This window comes from Primulina tabacum, chromosome 4 (assembly GCF_025594145.1).
Source record: "Primulina tabacum isolate GXHZ01 chromosome 4, ASM2559414v2, whole genome shotgun sequence".
In the NCBI taxonomy this organism is placed as follows: domain Eukaryota; kingdom Viridiplantae; phylum Streptophyta; class Magnoliopsida; order Lamiales; family Gesneriaceae; genus Primulina; species Primulina tabacum.
In genome coordinates this window covers 29,164,166-29,174,119 of record NC_134553.1, presented here as the reverse complement: position 1 = coordinate 29,174,119, position 9,954 = coordinate 29,164,166, and the positions used below count along the sequence as shown (strand labels likewise).

At 37.3% G+C, this 9,954-nt stretch overlaps 1 pseudogene; it reads right to left on the bottom strand.

Moving 5' to 3' along the window:
• Positions 1 to 1,773: 1,773 nt before the first annotated feature.
• The window catches only part of LOC142541939 (uncharacterized), a 122,994-nt pseudogene continuing 114,813 nt past the window's right edge, over positions 1,774 to 9,954 (bottom strand).

The following is a 9,954-nucleotide window of genomic DNA, read 5'->3' as shown; positions in this document are numbered from 1 at the left end:
GATTAAGTTTTGATACGGGCTCGAGTTTACGTGTAATAAATATTCTTAAATATGTTTTGAGTTGTTTTAAGGAGTTTGGTAAGCTTCGGGTCAAAATTTTGAGGTCCAAGGGTAAAATGGTCATTTTGGGTTTCGAGGGGTAAAATGGTCATTTTGGGCTCGAGTCGATTTTTTTGTCCTTGAAGCGCCCTGAGCACAAATTGTCATGTTTTTAAATGTTTATGTATCACTTATAAGAATTTTTACGTAATTACGAAAAATACGTTGCATGCTTGATTTTAAGGAAAAATTTACGTATATGATTGTTTTTATAAGTGATATATAGTATGACACGCTTTTTAAGGATGAGAGTTGGTTGTAACTAATACGATTATATGAGATATTATGAGTTGAGGCCAAGGATCAGTGTGGACGGGTAATGTTGTTGCTGATGTCCCCACCGTCCTGTACCCCGATTATATTATATGGATCCATCGAATAGAGCTGATACGAAAGTCACAACTAATGAACTGAATTCAATTAAGTAAATATATAAGTATATTATGATATGATGAGATATGTTTTGACATGTCATGCTATATTACCACAAGTCTACATTTATGCTTTTAAGATAATGAAATATACGTTGCTTACAGTATTTTTCACTGTTGCATGTTATGTATATGTATTTGTTATAACGTAATAGGTGTGTTGAGTCTTTAGATTCACTAGGTGTTAATGATTCAGGTGAGTATGTCGATGAGAAGGCCGGAGGTGCCGAATTCTGAGTAGGCAGGGCTGGGTGTGCGCACATGACCTGAGTGCCATATTTTCCACACATCACGTTTTATGAGTTTAGAGTGGACGTGAACATTTTATTACACTTTTTTTTGACATATTGTTATTTATCAAGATTTTTACTAGATTTATTTTTACGTACATTTATGATTGCCGAGTTGGAAATTTTCAACTATAGTATTTTATCTGTTATGTGATTACGATTATTTTTAAAATTCATATTTTTCAGCAGTATTGCATGCATGCATAATTTTAAATTTTTAAAATAAGTTTAAAAAATATTAGTAGTATATGTTTCAGTTGGTATAAGAGCAATGATCAAGTATAGGGTTGTGTCACCACCAACTTCTGTAGGTTAGTCTTCAAGCCTCAAGTCTATAAGCTTTTATGTTTTAAATATTTTACTTTTATCACCTACATGATTGCATGATGAATGTTTCACAACTATTTAAATAACATGTTTAGGTGTTTCATAATTTAAGGATTAATTTTTGAAAAAAACTAGATTAAATTGCATGATGTATTACGTTTAGAATTTGGACTGTATTCAGATATCATGTGTAACGTCCAGAAAATTTGAAGGTCCACATGAACCACATGCATGCAAGATTATCAACTTCTTATGTATTTTAACTGCTTTAATTTCATAAATTAATTAAGATGTGCATATTTACATGTTTAAACGTACTTTTCTGCATGTATGCATTAAAACGTATTTTAAAGGTCATTTGAGTTGCAATCGAGGAACGGAGACCGATGGTTGAAAAATGGAAAATGTTTTTACTTAATAATTGTTTTTATTTATTTAAAATAAGGTTTATGTTTTTTCTTATTTTTGAAAGTAAGGAGTTTTTAGATGATTAAATACGCCGGGACGTAAATTTTATCGGTATACGATTTTCAACAAAAATACGAATCTTTTGACAACTCGGATAATAATTTCACAAACTTTATTAAACAAAATAATTTTATTAAGCACTAATAGGCTTATTGGGCCTAGCTAATAAAGTTATACTTCAAATTCTCAACTGGTAAAACATCTTTGACAGTAAAGTTATCATGGATAAGCTTACCCTTACCCACACTTTTACCTTTGAAGTTGTCTCCAAAACGGATGTTTGGTCCAGTGTATTTGATAAGTTGAGATAGCATATTTTCATCCCCTGTCATATGCCGTGAGCATCCACTGTCTAGATAGCAGATGGATTCCTTGTTTGCACCTGTCACCTGCAATCACACACAGTATATGATCTTGGTACCCATATTCATTTGGGTCCTAAAATGATTAGTCCTTCAATAACCCAGACTTGGACCAGTCTATCTGACTTTCAAGTTACTGTGTTTCAAATAGTTTTTCTCGTCTTTTGGGTATTAAGTGTGTGGTGTGAGGAAGAAACATTATGATTTATACCCTTTTTCAACTGAGTGTTCTTTTGATACTGTTTTTGAACTGGCTTACAGTTGTAGTAATTGTAATAGCCATTCCTTGAGTGCTGATTTTTGTAATTGAATTGTTTAGATGACCAGTTTCTTGAATCAATTGATGATACGAATCCTCGTACGAATGAAAGGCAAGCACGAATATATAAATCGCACCCTCAATTCAATAACAAACAAGGAACGATTATTTTGTCCCGATCTTTTGAAACAAGTAACGATTTTGTGATATTCACCTCTAAGCGATTATAACTTAGCAATAAATATCAACGATAAAACAATTGAATTTCAAACGAACCTTCAGAGAACTTGTTTTGACAATCCGTGCGAAGAACAATCGACAAACGCCACAAAGATGCAATCTTTGATTAGTTTGATTTTGATAAACACAAAGCATAAGCTTTGCAAATTGAGAGAAAACTCAAGAACTTTTATCTATCATTCATCATAATTCGTTCATAGTCTGATACACTGAATATATATTCAATAAAGTATGAAAAAGTAGTGTAAAAAGGCTTAATTATGATAACAAGCAAATTTGACACGGAAGTTGACAAAAGACCGCGGGTGCGCTGCAGACTGGATCGTGGGTGCGGTGCCGCTTCGACGAAGTTCGGATGCAAAGGACCGCGGGTGCGGTCCTTTTAAGAGCGCGGGTGCGCTCGCCTTCCGCGGGTGCGCTCGCCTTCTGACCGCGGGTGCGGTATAGCTTCGGCAATATTCTCTTAAATTTGATTATTATGGACCGCGGGTGCAGTCCCTGAACTGGCGCGGGTGCGTTGTACCTTCGGCAATTGCACTTGAATAACATTTCAAAAACCTCCAATATTATTCCCATGATTCTCAACCTCCTCTAATTTAGACATCCAACTTGTAGGACTTCCTTGATAGCTCATCATTAGTCCTTGAAGTGCATCTTTAAACTTCTTGCTTCGTCCCCTCGTTATAGGTCCTTTGGGCAACTCCAACAACTCCCATGCTTTTTTGGTGCTTGATCAACCACATTTGTATCATTCTCCTCTTCTTGAAAAGGATTTGTCCTCAAATCTTGACCATCTCCTACATCAAACAACAAAAGATCAATAACATTAAAAGTAGAGCTGACATTATACTCACCTGGTAGGTCTAATTTGTAGCTATTGTCGTTGATCTTTTCAAACACTTGAAATGGTCCGTCACCCCTAGGTAAGAGTTTTGAACGTCGCTTTTCTGGAAATCTTTCCTTCCTTAAGTGCAACCACACCCAATCTCCCTTTTCAAAAACCATCTTTTTCCTTCCCTTGTTGGCTTGCTTCGTGTATTGTAAATTCTTCTTCTCGATGTTATCCTTGACCTTCTCATGCAAACTTCTAACGAATTCAGCTTTCTTCTTGCCATCCATATTCAACCTTTCACTCACAGGTAAAGACATCAAATCCAACGGAGTCAAAGGATTAAAACCATATACAATTTCAAATGGTGAATAATTCGTAGTAGAATGCACACTACAATTATAAGCAAACTCAACAAATGGTAAACAATCCTCCCAATTCTTTAAGTTCTTTTTAAGGAGTAGCGCGCAAAAGTGTTCCTAAAGTTCTATTGACAACTTCAGTTTGCCCATCCGTTTGAGGATGACATGTAGTAGAAAACAACAATTTTGTGCCAAGTTTAGCCCATAACGTTTTCCAAAAATAACTCAAGAATTTATCACAGTCCGAAACAATAGTCCTAGGCATGCCATGCAACCTAACGACTTCTCTAAAGAATAGATCCGCAATGTGAGATGTATCATCAGTTTTGTGACAAGCAATAAAATGAGCCATCTTAGAAAATCTATCCACAACAACAAATATAGAATCCCTCCCCTTCTTTGTCCTAGGCAACCCTAAAACAAAGTCCATAGAAATATCAACCCAAGGTTCACTAGGGACGGGAAGTGGTGTATACAAGCCATGTGGTTGTGTTTTAGATTTAGCTTGTCTACAAGTAATGCACTTATCACAAACACGCTCAACGTCACGTTTCATGTGTGGCCAATAGAAATGTTCATGCAATGCACTTAAAGTTTTAGCCACACCAAAATGCCCCATTAAGCCACCCCCATGTGCCTCCCTAACAAGTAATTCACGAATGGATGATCTAGGGACGCACAACCTATCTTCTTTAACAAGAAACCATGATGCAAATAAAATTTGTCATGTGGACCATTCATACATGTTTCAAATACATTCTTAAAATCCTCATCTAGCACATATAATTCCTTCACATGCTCAAACCCCAAAACTTTAGACTCCAAAGTAGAGATTAGTACATACCTCCGTGATAATGCGTCAGCCACTACATTTTCCTTATCTTGTTTGTACTTGATGATGTAGGGAAATGTACCTATGAATGCAATCCACTTGGCATGCCGCTTGTTCAACTTCTGCTGCCCCTTAATGTGCTTAAGAGACTCATGATCCGTATGAATCACAAACTCTTTAGGCCTCAAGTAGTGTTGCCACACCTCCAAAGTCCTCACAAGCGTGTACAACTCCTTGTCATACGTTGGATAGTTCATCGCTGCTCCATTGAGTTTCTCACTAAAATACGCCACTGGTCGTCCTCCTTGCATCAAAACACCACCAATACCTACACCTGAAGCATCACATTCAATTTCAAAAGTATTAGAAAAATCAGGCAAAACAAGTAAAGGCGCATTAATTAACTTTTGTTTAATAATATTAAAAGACTTCTCTTGCTCTTCGCCCCATTGGAATGGAACGTTCTTCTTAATCAACGCCGTCATCGGTGCCGCCAGTGTGCTAAAATCTTTTACAAACCTCCTATAGAAGCTTGCAAGACCATGAAAGCTTCGAACTTGACCAACAGAAGCAGGTGTTGGCCAATCTCGAATAGCACTTACCTTATCCTCATCCACTTGTATCTCCTGCGAACTTACCACAAAACCAAGGAAGACAAGTTTGCTTGTACAAAAATCACATTTCTTTAAATTAGCATATAAATTTTCAGCCCTTAGTGTGATTAGCACAAGTCTCAAGTGATTAACATGTTCATCCAAGTCTTTGCTATATACTAGGATATCATCAAAGTAAACAACAACAAATTTTCCTATGTATGCACGCAAGACATGGTTCATTAACCTCATAAAAGTGCTAGGAGCGTTAGTTAAGCCAAAAGGCATGACCATCCACTCATATAACCCGTACTTGGTTTTAAAAGCCGTTTTCCACTCATCACCTTCCCTCATCCAAATTTGGTGATAACCACTTTTCAAGTCAATCTTGCTAAAAATACAAGCACCATGCAATTCATCTAACATATCATCTAGTCTAGGTATGGGATGCCTATATTTGATGGTTATATTATTGATTGCCCTACAATCTACACACATACGCCATGAGCCATCTTTCTTAGGAACTAATAAAACAGGTACAACACAAGGAGACATGGACTCACGCACGAAACCCCTATCTAATAATTCACTTACCTGCCGTTGAAGCTCCTTGGTCTCCTCCGGATTGCTTCTATACGCTGGACGATTTGGTAATGCACTTCCGGGCACAAAATCAATTTGGTGCTCAATCCCCCTCAATGGTGGTATTCCTTGAGGTAGCTCCTCTGGAAATATATCATCAAACTCCTGCAAAAGGGAAACAACAATGCTCGGAAGATTTTCGGCTATATCACTTGTGTTAAAGAGAATCTCTTTGTAAAGAATCAACACAAGTGTATCATGTGTGTGCAACAATTGTTTCATGTCACTCTTTTGGACCATATATATTTTCTTTTTGGTATCTTTCCTCCCATTTTCTTTTTCCTTATTTTTCTTTTGTATGGCTATCAAAATTTTTTTATCACTTTTGTTTTTAGCCATTTCATTTTCCTTTTCAAAGACCATCTAACTTTTTAATTCACTCTTTCTTTCGGCCTCATCTCTCTTCTTCTTTTTCAATTGGTCCTCCAACACTTGTTTTGGGGACAAAGGAAGTAAAACAATGGGTTCTTTCTTGAGTACAAAAGAATATTTATTTCTAAACCCATCATGTGTCACTTGCCTATCATATTGCCATGGTCTTCCTAACAAAATATGACAAGCATGCATTGGTACCACATCACACAATACCTCATCAACATACTTCCCAATCGAAAACGCAACCAAAACTTGTTTGTTCACCTTCACTTCAGCACAGTCGTTCAACCATTGTAGCCTATATGGTTGAGGATGTTTCAAAGTAGGCAAGCTCAATTTTTCAACCATCTCAAGACTAGCAACAATGGTACAACTTTCTCCATCTATAATAACGTTGCAAACTTTGCCACTGACAAAACATCTAGTATTGAACAAGTTTTCCCGCTGATTCGTCTCCTCTTCTTTGACTTGGGCACTCATGATACGCCTAGTCACTAATGCCTCACCCACAACTGCATCATATCCCTCATCAGGATCCTCTAATGCAGGCATCTCATCTTCATCCTCTCCATCATCTCCCTCACTATGAGATTCATACTCCCCATAATTATTCAACACCATCACCCTTTTATTGGGACATTTGCTAGCAATATGTCCAACTCCTTGACACCTAAAACATTTAATATATCTAGAACGATTAATAGGAGTTTCAGGTTTACCTTGCATTCCCTGCTTAGGCGCCTCCTGTTTAATGTCAACTTTGGGCTTAACCACTACCTTGCTTTCTTCACGTTTAACAACGTTGGAACGCCAACGTGTTGATGTATTCCCAGTTTGTGTGGTACGACCAACTCCTCTCCTCTTGAGTTGTTGCTCCACTTTTATCGCCATTTGCACCATTTCATCTAGATCCAAGTAATGTCTAAGCTCCACTTGGTCTTGAATTTTCCTGTTCAAACCACACAGAAAATGAGCCATAGTAGCCTCACTATCCTCATCTATGTTTGCTCTAATCATGACTACTTCCAATTCTTTATAGTAGTCCTCAACACTCTTCACACCTTGTCTCAAAGTTTGTAACTTCTTAAACATTTCTCTATAGTAGTGATTTGTACAAACCTCTTCCTCATTACGCTTTTCCTCTCCGCCCAAGTTTCTATAGGCCTCTCATTGCATCTTCTCTTAGTGGTCACTAATTGATCCCACCAAATAACTGCATAATCAACAAATTCAACCATGACCAACCTAACCTTGTTTTTTTGTTCGGAATAATGGTGACAATCAACCACAAATTCAACTCGCTTTTTCCATTCTAAATAAGCTTCTGGATCCGACTTACCATGGAACGACGGAATTTTCATCTTAATGCTGCCTATGTTATTATCTTATTTATTCACATCATCGTACCTACCACGTAAGCCTTCTCTTCTTCCCCTACCAAATCCTCTACCTCTTCCGCTTCTACCTCAATTCTCGTTTTGGCTCTCCTCTTCTCCTTCCAAATCATAATCATTCTCTTCTTCATCCACTCTACCCAAACCTTTAGGCTTAGATTTATTTTCACTCATACTAACTTCAAGCCTATCCAACCTCTCATATAAAGGATCCAACTCGGCCCTCAACATTCTACTAAAATGCCCAAATAACTCCTCCATTTGAACCTTAGATAACCCTTGGTTCGAACTCTCTCCTACTTCCCTCTCCATTTTAATTTCAGATTTTGTACCTGCAATAAAATGTTAGTAGAAATAAAAGATTTTCCTCACCCAAATTCTCACGATCACTCCCAAGAAATAACACTCGCACTCAAATGTTTTTCACTAGAATTTGATAGTTCTCTCAAAGGTGTGCTCAATCTTTATATATATATATATATTTTTTTATCAAACTAACAAGATTCAACTTGTGAACACTTGCAACTGTTTCACATGGATTGCACAAAAACAAGAACGACAGAATTACACAGAACAAATTTTTCGGGAATTCTGGATTATCAAAAGATGATAGAAAAAACGCAGATCTTAAAATAGAACAAAGGATAACACAAAACTTGAAACAGAACAAATTTTTTGTTTTTGTTTTTGGTAGATATGACAATAGAAACAAAAGGATACCACAGATCTGAAAACAGAATGAAATTTGAGACAGATCTGAAAAATAACAACGATACTTACTTGAATTCAATTAGACAAAGCTCTGATACCAAATGATACGAATCCTCATACGAATGAAAGGCAAGCACGAATATATAAATCGCACCCTCAATTCAATAACAAACAAGGAACGATTATTTTGTCCCGATCTTTTGAAACAAGTAACGATTTTGTGATATTCACCTCTAAGCGATTATAACTTAGAAACAAATATCAACGATAAAACAATTGAATTTCAAACGAACCTTCAAAGAACTTTTTTTGACAATCCGTGCGAAGAACAATCGACAAACGCGACAAAGATGCAATCTTTGATAAGTTTGAATTTGATAAACACAAAGCACAAGCTTTGCGAATTGAGAGAAAACTCAAGAACTTTTATCTATCATTCATCATAATTTGTTCATGGTCTGATACACTGAATATATATTCAATAAAGTATGAAAAAGTAGTGTAAAAAGGCTTAATTATGATAACAAGCAAATTTGACACGGAAGTTGACAAAAGACCGCGGGTGCGCTGCAGACTGGACCGCGGGTGCGGTGCCGCTTCGGCGAAGTTCGGATGAAAAGGACCGCGGGTGCGGTCCTTTTAGGAGCGCGGGTGCGCTCGCCTTCTGACCGCGGGTGCGGTATAGCTTCGGCAATATTCTCTTAAATTTGATTATTATGGACCGCGGGTGCAGTCCCTGAACTGGCGCGGGTGCGCTGTACCTTCGGCAATTGCACTTGAATAACATTCCAAAATCCTCCAATATTATTCCCATGATTCTCAACCTCCTCTAATTTAGACATCCAACTTGTAGGACTTCCTTGATAGCTCATCATTAGTCCTTGAAGTGCATCTTTAAACTTCTTGCTTCGTCCCCTCGTTATAGGTCCTTCGGGCAACTCCAACGACTCCCATGCTTTCTTTGGTGCTTGATCAACCACATTTGCATCAATTGAACTCTCAGAGCTATATCCAATTCCATACCGTTTGGCTCTGTTCTTACTTTCAGTCGATTGAACAGTTGGTTTACTTGGTTCTGAGAATTCATTTACCTTAGTTGATTTTACAATGGTAATGTACTTTTCTTTGTTTTTATTCAACCTTAGTTGTGTATCACTTGCAGAATTTTCAACGTGACTGTTAAAGACTAAACCAGTTTTATCATCAACTGATTTTTGTGAATTCTGCATTTCGGTTAATGTAAGTGAAGACTTGTTCCAAGCTTGAATCAGTTCAGTATGTTCTGAAATCTCAGTTTTTAACTGATTTATCAAAGCTTGGTTCTCAATCATTTCAGCTTTTTGATCAGCAATCTCCCTTTGTAGACTCAACATTTCAACTGACTCATCAGTTTCAGTTTTGTCAACATTGGGATCATTTTGCTCAGCTCTGACCTTCTCAAAAGATCGAGCAAATTTGTGATACTCATTTACCATGTCATGCAATGTGGTAGTGAGATCCTCACGAGTGAAATCAGTAGAGCTGAAGTCAAATATCTATTCACTTTTTGACTTCAGTTCAGCATCATCTGCCATTAAGCACTTGACAGCACTTGACTTCTTTTTCTTCATCACTTGAACTGATTGGTCTTTCAGGTTCTGACACCTCACTGTCAGTTTCTGCCCACTGTGACTTAGTCTCCTCAGCTAGAAGCACCTCATGTTTCTTTCTGAGAGAGCCTTTAACAACGGGTTTACCAGA